Genomic DNA, 9,489 nt, shown 5'->3' on the forward strand with positions numbered 1-9,489 from the left:
TTCTCTATCCATTCTTTTGTTGATGGGCACTTAGGTTGTTTCCAACTCTTTGCTATTGTGAACAAAGCCGTAATAAACATGGGTGTGCAACCTCTACTTCTTCTTGATCATCCTAAACCTGAGGAGTGCTGGTCTGGCACATTCTGGTGCAGGACCCCCATGGCAGCCCAGCTTCAGTAAGTGCCAGCCCTCTGCCACCCTCATGGAGTCTCACACAGCATCAGGGAAAGCAGTTGCCAAAAATGACAACCTATTTTCATGCTGAACTACTATAAAGTCTGGTTATTTTGCTATTCATACAGCCAATAAAAAGTTACCCTGCTATAATGTCTCCATTTAATTTGTTATTTAGACTAACCTTTCAATGGGATAGTCAATATATATGTATTAATGGGGGGACACAGGTTTTATTTTCTTTTTTTCTAATGTAATAAAGCTGGAATTATGAATACACATTTTTTGTATCGAGAGGTGATGACAGACCTGTGGGGAAAAGAAGCAGATGTGAAAGAGATGTGGGGAAGAGCAGGCTGATCATATTTAAAGGGATGAACAAAGAGCCCCAGGCCTGTCTCCTGGAGGAAGGGGCTGAAGCCAGGTGACTGCCAGGGCTCCTACCCCACATGTAAGATGAAGAGCTTAGGGCTTGGGGACCTCTTGAGAGACAGATGCACTTCTCCTGGTGTGTCCTCCTGGCATTCAGAGTGGCCCACATAGCATTGTTTATGGTGGAGGAAAGGGTGAGGGAGTGTAAAAAGACAGCCCAGGCTAGAAGAGGGAGGAACTTCCTGGCTATCGGTAGTCCTTCCCATGAGCAGTGGGATCTGAAGGTCCAGCATCTGCTGCTGAAACCCCAGCTGCTCCTTCCTTGTGTGGAGCGTCCAGCCAAGACTCACTGGGTGGGAGGACACTGGAGATGTCAGTTCTGGGTCTTGTTGGTGTTGACTGTTTTCCTCTGCCCTTGGTCATATTTTCAAACTTCCTTCTTTATTTATGCCTGTTTTCCTTTCTTCACCCTCCCAACCATCTAGCTCTCTTTCCTTAGTGTGGTGAGAACATTCATCAGTTCAACAGTTTACACACGTACAATTCAGCCTCACTGGCTGTATATTCCCCACACTGTTTGACCCTCCTCCCTAGCCTTTTCTCAGTTATTTCACCACTATGAATATAAACTCAATGCTCCCTGTGCAAATCTCCCTTTCTCCCACTACCCAGCCCTGACAATCACTAATAAGTTTTGCTTTCTGTATATTTGCTTATTTCATATAAATGAGATTTTATGGTATTAGTCCATATTTGTCTGTGCTCTTTGGAAATGCAAATATTCCCAAGCAGAGTTGCACCTAGAGCAGGCCCATCCTGGGTTTCATCAGCAGAGTACTTAGGGACTTAGAAGAGTTGCTGAGAACAAGGGTGAAACAGTGCAGACAGAGCAGGTGGTAATGACACAAAACCAGGGTTCTGAGCAGGGGAGGCCAGAATGAGGTGCCCTCTGGACCTACTGCACAGGGAGTGCCAGTAAATCAGATTATAACCATTGGGAACTGTTGAAAGTGTTACTGTGTGCTTCCTGAGCGGTACATGGTTGTTAATGAAAAGGTTTGCAGTATGAATCCTCCCAGAAATACTTCAATGGGGACTTAAAAAGGAGTAATAAATCATAAATAATTAACAACAATTAATGATATAAAATTCTGTGTATATAACTGACTATATGAAACAACATAAATGAAAGATTGTATAAAACATAAGGCATATGCATGGAACACAATGTATATGAATTATTGTATGCAAACCAAGAAAAATACTAAAAATATTGTTTATTGTTGTTATTATGTGTCATTGAGTTGCCCCGACTCATAGTGACCCTGTGTATAAGAGATGTGAACCCTGCCTATCCTGACTCACTGGCTCTGACACCCCTAATCCCACTACCTCAGTTACTGTGCCAATCCATCTCATCCAGGGTCTTCCTCTTCTGTGCTGTACCTCCACCCTTGCAAGCACGATGTCCTTCTCCAATGACTGGTCACTCCTGGCTATGTGCCCAAGTGTGAGTCAGAGCTTCCAAATCCTTGACTCCAAGGAGAAACTCCAAGACAGACCTATTTCTTCTCCTGGCAGTCAATGGTATGTGCTCCGGCACCACAACTCAAAGACATTGATTCTTCTTATGTTATCTTTAGGCATTACCCATATCACTGATATATGGTAAGTCATTGCGAAGACCACGGCTGGAATCAGGTGCAACTTAGTCTCTGGACTAACATAATTGCACTTCAGCACTTTGGAGTAGTCCCTGACAGCAGGCTTCCCCAATGCAATTCATCTTTTATTTCCTGACTGCTAGTGCCAAGAGTGTTGATTGTGGAGCTGAGCAAGCTGAAATTGTTAACAACCTCAATCTCTTTTCCATCCATCATGTTTCTGCCAATTGGCCCAGGGGTGAGAATCTTTGTTTTCTTGATGTTGAGCTTCAATCCATAGTGGATATTGCAGTCCTTGATCTTTTGCAACAAATGCTTCTGGATCTCCTCAGTTCTGGCAAGCAAGGTTGTGTTATCTGCAAAGCACAAGTTGTTGATTAGTCTTCCTCCAATCCTGATGCCACACTCCTCCTCATAAAGTCCAGCCTTCCAAATGATTTGTTCTGTATACAGATTGAAAAGGCACGGAGACAGGATGCATCCCTGACACACTCCTTCCCTACTTTTGAACCGCGCAGTGTTTCCTTGCTCTGTTTTGATGAGTGCCTGTTGGTCCAAATGAGCACAATTAAGTGTTCCGGGATTCCCATTCTTCTCAAGGTTAGCCACAATTTTTGTGATCTACATAGTCAAATGCCTTTGAATGAAGCACAGATAGACATTCTTTTGGTACTCTGTTTTCAACCAAGATCCATTAGACATTGGTGATAATTTCTCTAGTGCTATGGCATCTTCTAAACCCAGCCTGTATTTCTGCTATTCCGGTCACTTTTGGATAATCTTCAGCAGGATTTTCTTATGTGGTGTGTATTATTGTTGTTGTTGCTTTTATGTGCTGTAGAGTCATTTGCGATTCATAGTGACGCTATGTATAACAGCTCTGAACACTGCTCTATCCTGAACCAACTTTATTGTTTCGGACACATCTACCCCCATTACTCCAGTCACTGAGTCAATCTATTTCATCCAGGATATTAGTTTCTTTTTTAAACAGTTTTTTTTTATTAATTTAAATGAACATTTACAGAGACTTAGGATTTCCAGTCATTCATTGTTGCACTTTTCTCCCTGCCCACCTCCTCCCCACCCAATTCACTCTTCTCCTTGAAAAGAAAAAGAAAAACTCTTTCATTGTTGTGCAATCCCCACCCCGAAGTCCACTCCACAGAGCCTTCACTCTGGAATTCTGTAATGACAAAAATACCCATTCATATATCCCTTTTAAACAGTTCTCTCCTTCATCTGTTTCACTGCAATATACATCATTCCTCCCTCCTTTTCCATCTTCCCTCAACCCTGATGTCAATCACATTTTACAACAGTGGCCCTATGCAATATTTGTACTTTTGTGACTGAAATATCTCTCTCAGCCTAATGTCCTCCAGGGTCACCCATTTTGTATAATATTTCATGAGTTCCTTGTTTTTCAATGCAGCATAGTATTCCATTGTGTGAATATACCAGTGCTTCTGTATCCATTCATTTATTGATGGACACTTGTGTTGTTTCCAACTCTTTGCTATTGTGAACAAAACCACAATAAACATGAGTGTGCATATATTTGCTTGGGTGGCAATTATAGTTTCTTTAGGATAAATTTCCAGTAGGATCTTCCTTTCTTATGCTGTCCTTCCACCCTTTGACACATGATTTCCTTCTCTGAGGACTGGGCCTACTGGCCACATGTCCAAAGTATGTAAGATAGAGCTTCAGAACTCTTGCCTCCTAGAAGCACCCTGATTTCACCCTTTCCAGGACAGATCTGTTTGTTCTCCTACCAGTTAATAGTATGTTTAATACTCTTCACCAGCACCACAACTCAAAAGCATCAATTATTTTCCTACCATCCATAGCCACTGTCCAGCTCTTCTCATAGCAAGTAATTGCAAAGACCATGGCCTGGATAAAGCATGCCTTAGCCTTTAGACTGACATAATTGCTCTTCAGTACTCTGGAGAGGTCCCTGACAGCAGATTGTCCCAGTGTTATTCGTCTTTTGATTTCCCTGGCTGCTGGTTCCAAGAGTGTTGATTGTGAAGCAAGCTAAAGCTATTAACAATCTCAGTCTCTTCACTGTTTATCATAATGCTGCCCAGTGGTGAGAATCTTTCTTTATTTTCTTGATGTTGAGCTTTAATTCATTTTAAGGCTGCAGTCCTTGACCTTCTGCAGCAAATACCTCAGTCTTTTTCAGTTTTGTCAAGCAAGATTGTGTCATTGTATAACACAGGTTGTTGAAGAGTCTTGTTCCAATCCTGATGCCACATTCCTCCTCAAAGGGCCCAGTCTCCCAGGTGATCTGTTCTGCATATAGATTGAAATGTACGGGGGTAGAATCCATCTCTGGGCCTACACCTTTCCTGATTTTGAACCATGCAGTGTTTCCTTGCTCTGTTTTGATGACTGCCTCCTGATCCAAGTATAGGTTTCAGATAAGCACAATCAAGTGTTCTGGGATTCCCATTCTTCTCAGAGTTAGCCACAATTGTAATTCACACAGTCAAGTGCCTTTGCACAGTCAAACACATAGATAGACATTCCCCTGGTATTCTCTGCTTTCTGCCAAGATCCATCTAACATTGGCTATAATATCCATAGTGGCATGATCTCTCTAACCCTAGACTACACATCTCGCAGTTATCTGTTGATGTACTGTTCCAGTCATTTTGGGATAATTTTCATCAGTATCTTGCTTACATGTGATATTAGTGATATTGTTCAATAATTTCTGCACTCTGTTGAGTCACCTCTTTTGAATGGGAATAAATATGGATCTCTTTGAGTCAGTTGGCCAGGTGGTTGTCTTCCGGTTTCTTGGCACATCCTGTTGGGCATGTCCAGTGCAGCATCTGTCTGTTTAAATATGTCAATTAATTAATATGCTGTCAGTTCCTGGTGCCTTTTTTTTTGCCAGTTTCTTCAGAGCAGTTTGAACTTTCTCTTTCATCAACATAGGCTCTTGATCATATGTTGTTTCATAAAATTCTTCTGTATCAGCCAATTTTTTTTTTGGTTTAGTGACTATTGTATGTACTCCTTTCATTTTTTCATGCTTCCTGGGTCATTCAACATTTTGCCCACGGCATCCTTAATTATTGCAACTCAAGGCTTGAATTTGTTTTTCCGTTTCTTCAGCTTAAGAAGAAATGCTTAGTGAGTTCCTCCCTTTTTGATTTTCCAACCCATCTCTTTGTACATTTCACGATAGTACTTTGCTTTGTCTCTGTGTCTTGACCTTTGAAATCTTCTGTTCAGGTCCTTAACATCTTGATTTCTTCCCTTTGCTTTGGTTTTTTGGTGCTCCAGTACAACATGTAGAGCCTTTTCTGACATTAATTTTAGTCTTCTACTCTTCCTCCATCTTTTGTGTTCTTCATGGATGATACTCTTGATATCCTCCCACATCTCATCAGGTCTTTGCTCATTAGTATTCAAGGCCTCAAACCGGTTCCATCTTTAAATTAAGGATGGATAGATTTAAGTTCAAATTTTAGTTCTCATAGATTTGATTTGAGTTTGTTTAGCTTCAGTTTAAACTTGCATACAAGTAGTTGATGATCTAATCCACCATCAGCAACTGGCCTAGTTTTCAAAGCTGATACTGATCTTCTCTAACAATTTTTCTCACATATGTAATAAATCTGATTTCTGTATTGGCTGTCAGGTGAGGTCCATGTGTACAGTCACTGTGTTTCTTATAAAATGTATTTGCAATGAATAAATCATTGATTGTACAGAATTCTATCATTATGTTTCCAGCCTCATTTCTGTCAGTAAGTCCATGTTTCCTGACTACTGATTTTTTCTTCTTTGTTCCCAATTTTTGCATTCCAATCACCCATTATTACTAAACTGTCTTGGTTGTATGTTCAATAGATTTCTGATTGCAACAGTTAGTAGAAGTCATCTCTTTCCACTTCTTAGGCTTTGGCTGTTGGTGCATAAATTTGAATGATAGTGGTATTAACAGGTCTTCCTTGTATGCATATGGATATTATCCTGTCACTCACAATATTGTGTTTCAAGATGGACCTAGAAATGATATTTGTAACTATGAATATGACCCCATTTTTCCTTACCTTTTCATTTCCAACATAGTAAATAATAAAATCGTCTGATTCCAAATGTCCCATGCCAATCCATTTCATTTCACCAACACCAATATTTATGCATTCCATTTCTTCCTTAACTTTCTCCAATTCTCTTACATTCATACTTCTCACATTCCATATTCCAGTCGTTAGGGTCTGTTTGCACCTGTTCCTTCTCCTTTGTAATTCCCAACACGAATGTTCAGCCTCTGGTGCCATATCTGCTAATCTAACCGGAGTGTGCTCTGTTGTACATGGGGTTTTCAAAGTCCTGCTATTTCAAAAGTGGCTGGGCAATTCTTTTCCCTACTCTCTTAATTTGGGTGCTCAGCTTTAGATGAATACTTGACAATCCTTACCCAAAAGAGCTGATGAGTGTATGCAGGTAAGAGATCAGGTGTTGGTCCCAGGAGACCACCACTTTGGCACATATGTTGTGTTCCCACCTTTGCTCAGCCCTGCCAGCATCTAGTTCAATTCCCTCTCCTTGCCTTTCTAGCATCTCCCATCCCTCTAGCTTGATGGCTCAAGCCTCCCACCCCCTTTGTCTTTCCATCTCGTTGCTGGACCCTGACTCCTCTTGTTACCAGACCCGGACCCCTCCTGACATCACACCACTTCTATCTCCGGACCCCTTCTGCCCCTGGACTCTTTCTGCCAGTGGTTCCCTCCATGGGAAGCACTTGGAAACTGCCTTCACCACATAAATACTGCCCCAATGCCTGTGTAGGAGCATCAATATCACCAGGGAGTGTGAGATATTAGGGAAGGGGGAAAAAAGACAAAGTCCTGGTAATGCCAATCTGGATTAAATGAATTGCTGGAAGCCCTATGAGCAGAGCACACAGCATGTGAATGGAGTAGTCACATGCTGAATGGGGTAGTCACAGTACCTCAGGTCCCTAGTTCATAATTACTTAGCAGAGTTTGAGCTCAATCTTAGACCATTTTAGATTTAAGCCCTGGCCCTACCACTTAATCAACCAAAGTGAGACTCATTTTCTCTTGTATAAAGATCTGTGATTATTAAATGGGTGAAGCCCGTCAAGTTCCTGAATGCTGCTTTGTGCATGGAAGCACTCACTAAAAGACAGTTTTGATAACTTTACCACTGTTCCTGGGGGTTGTTTCATGGCACAAATGATTGTGCCACATGACTACTAACTAGAAGGCTGGTGTTGTAAACCCATTCAGAGGCACCTCAGTCCTCCAATGATCTGCTTCTGAAGGCCATAGCCCTGCAAACTCTCTGGGACAGCCCTACCCTGAAAACACAGGGCTACCATGAGCTGCAGTCAACTCAACAAGAATGTCATTGTCCTTGGGAGGGATCTGCTGGTTGGTGTCAGCACCTACTTCAGGTTATGGCTATAGATTTCCCTTAATTCACCTTCTACTGTCAGACAAAGAAAGCCATGCCCTGCTCACCAATGGCCCCAGGTGCAGTCCCTGATGGACACTTCAGTTTTATTAGTGACTTACTTCCAATTTATTATGTAGCTTGTGGCAAGTGATGGGGATGCTGAGGGCCTTCCTTCCTGCATCAAGCACAAACTGCATTGGGTTGATGGATATAAAGAAAGCTCAGAATCATAGGGTTGACAAGAACTGTAATTGTAATGGAAATTCAAATCACTCCACTGAGCCTGTTTTCTGCATTCACATTTTGTCCTTATAAATCAGAAGCACTGAGAACAATTTATTTCTAAATATCAACAATTCAGAATGGAAAAGAAGATGAAATCCTTACATTCTGGCTAACTTAAAACAATCTGCATGCACACACAAATCCTGGAGACATGTGGACATCACAAAGAGACTCACGGGGTTTTTTATCCTTTCTTCTCCCTTCCTGTGTGTACCTGGATGGGAGAAGGAAGGCTAATATTTCAGGTCGAGGTGGATTTCTATTCCCTATTGTGTAAGTCGGATGACTGTAGAAGTCACAGCTCATCACATCTACCATTGCCAGGTGGAGAGGAAAGATTCCCTGGTGCTTAGGGGCTCAAGCAGGCATCTGTGCAACCCCTTTTGCTTGCCCAATTCATGAGCCTCAAGGGGCGGTCTGGAGAGACAACAGCCGTTCTGCTCAGAGATCTCCAGCCACAGAGCCTTTCACCCTTTCACAGGCCAGCTCTTCTGTCAGTCTCAGCATGTTCCTCTGCTACAACCCCAGTTTCTCTCTTACTGCTGGCTGATGTGCAGATCTTCCAAGAGACCTTCACAGGGATAAAGGTCTAGTGAGCAGCAGAAATGGCACTTGCTCCTCAGAAAAGCAGGGAAAATCAAAGATGAGGGAAACACTCCTCTTTTTTAATTTTGTTATTTCATGACAAGCATTGAAAAGATGAATATTAGGAAAATGAGAATATTTCAGAACTATTTTCTACTGACTTTATGGATGGCTGTTTTCTTGTGGGTTGCTATCTACATGGTTCTGGCTCTCGATGACCCCATATGTTAGAGAACATAACTGCTCGGCAGGGGTTTCCAGGCTATGACCTTTTGAAAACAAGGGTTGGCTTGTCTTCTAAGGTATCTCTGGGTGGATCCTAACTGGCAAACTTTCTACAAGTAGATGAGTAAGTAAGTGTTTGCACTGCTCTGGGACTCTGGATTATTGTTACATGCTCATGAGGAAGTGACAGGACAGTGCAGAACCTTTTCATAGGTCTTCAAGACTGTAAACCTTTGGAAACTGACTGCCACATCTTTCTCTCGTGGAGAGGCCACTAGGTCTTTACTTCTAACCTTCTGGATAGCAGTGGGCACTTAACCACTGAGCCACAAGGGTTACTTATTTTATAGATTAATAGGTTTGTATTTTTTTTTAAATTTAGGTTGTTTTTTTTCATTTCAATGAACATCTACAGAGATTTTGGGATTCCATTCATTGTTGCACCCCTCTCCCCGCACAAACCCCTCCCCCCTCCCCCCATTTGCTCCTCTCCTTGAAAAGCAAAAGAAAAACTCCCCCATTGGTACATAACCCCCCCCCCCCACCCCCCCCCAAACCCCACACCCTAGCCCCAAATATAATCCACTCTGCAACCCTCATTGCATACTCCTACGATAAAAATAATGCCCTAAAATAGGTTTGTATTTTTAAATCCATATTGGCCTGGGATTGGAAAGATTGGAGAACCTTATAGATAGACAGAAATAGAGATCGATATGTTGTTAGGTGC

This window comes from Elephantulus edwardii, unplaced genomic scaffold (genome assembly GCF_000299155.1).
Source record: "Elephantulus edwardii isolate Elephantulus edwardi_28Jun2011 unplaced genomic scaffold, EleEdw1.0 scaffold00333, whole genome shotgun sequence".
Classification (NCBI taxonomy): domain Eukaryota; kingdom Metazoa; phylum Chordata; class Mammalia; order Macroscelidea; family Macroscelididae; genus Elephantulus; species Elephantulus edwardii.